This window comes from Centropristis striata, chromosome 1 (genome assembly GCF_030273125.1).
Source record: "Centropristis striata isolate RG_2023a ecotype Rhode Island chromosome 1, C.striata_1.0, whole genome shotgun sequence".
Lineage (NCBI taxonomy): Eukaryota > Metazoa > Chordata > Actinopteri > Perciformes > Serranidae > Centropristis > Centropristis striata.
The window spans coordinates 23,274,985-23,276,471 of NC_081517.1; the positions used below are offsets into that span (position 1 = coordinate 23,274,985).

Genomic DNA, 1,487 nt, shown 5'->3' on the forward strand with positions numbered 1-1,487 from the left:
GATTATTAGTACAAAAACTAGTAACTAGTAAAAAAAAAAAATTGGTAACAATAATGTTCATTCATTAATTGACGCTTGGTCAAACTCTCATCTAATTAAGTATTGCTGTCTCATTAATGTATTTATTTATTTTGTCGGCTAAAACCTGAGGAGAAGAAGAAGATGACTTTATTAATCCCACAATGGGGAAATTCAACCTCTGCATTTAACCCATCCTTTTTTACACACAAGTGAACACACCATGCAAGGAGCAGTGGGCAGCACATTACTGCGCCCGAAGCCATCACCATGTTGTTTTTTCACATCAGAATAAGTATTTCACATGATGCAGATCTTTCAGCATGTGGTCCTCAATATATAGTATAGAAGTCACTGTATTTTCTGACTTTTCCAGGTTTCCTGTGTCCAGCATCTTCAAGACAGACTAAGCTAACTTTTCATATTTTTTGCACATTTATATTTAGGTTAGGTTTATAGTAGAGTATTTAGTTTGTATAGTTCAGCTTTTTATGCTGGTCTAGGGACAGTTAAGTTAGCAAATTAATTTAGTTCAGATCACTTACAGTTGCATATTATTGTTACAATTGTGTTATTTTGTGAGTTATTGTTGCACAGGCTATTGTATATTGCAGGACCAAGTGAGACGAGGAAGACCACTGCTTCCAAGATGCCGCGCTCAGAAAGTGCGTTGGACAAGTCTCGACCTTGCAGATCCTGCCCCACTGAGCCCAACCACTTCCGACCAAAGACCTCCGTCAACCAGCCGGCTGTGGATGATGGATAACGCACCCACAACTCCTTCTCCAGTCTACAAGGTATGGGTTTGTTTTTTTCCCCATCACAGTGGACACAGACGTGGCCTGATAATACAATCTGCTGTCTTAACTACTTCCTTTGAATAATAAAATATTCATTCACAATTGAGTATTTATAATGTATGAATAAATTTGGTATTGTGTGTCATCTGGTTCTGAAAATACAGACACCCCCACAGTCCAAGAACAGCTGGATGACCTCTGGACCCACTTGCCCCCGTTCACCAGTTGAAAAGATAGGCTTTTTAAAAAATTCTTCAATTGTTAATTCTGCACAAAGTGATACACAAAACATTGTATGTCTTCCATTTCAACAAACACAAACATGAAATGTATATTTCAATACATAACTTAATGCAAATCAATCATACTAAACATCATCTTTTTTTTTAAACCAACCATTGCACGCACTTCCATCCAAGGAGAGGTTGCATCTTGATGGTAACTTTTTAGATTAACAAAACTTTTGTGAGATTTGTAATTGTTGTTTCTGGGGAGGGGGCGGAGAGGGTAAGTCTAAACATTGCATGCAAGAGACCAACACCGGTGTCTCAGGGGAAAGCTATCTGTATACACAAGTATCAATCTACTTGGTTGCTTCAAAATTTTACGATAGTTTTGCAATTCCTGACCCAGAGAGAAGCACATCAAACAAACAAAAAAAGCAGATTA

At 37.7% G+C, this 1,487-nt stretch overlaps 1 long non-coding RNA gene across 1 annotated transcript; it reads left to right on the plus strand.

Moving 5' to 3' along the window:
* The first annotated feature begins 636 nt into the window (after positions 1-636).
* LOC131973375 (uncharacterized) lies at positions 637-1,213 on the plus strand. The gene is made up of 2 exons (XR_009394564.1): positions 637-815; positions 983-1,213. It is a non-coding gene; the product is annotated as an uncharacterized LOC131973375 (long non-coding RNA).
* The last annotated feature ends 274 nt before the right edge of the window (positions 1,214-1,487 follow it).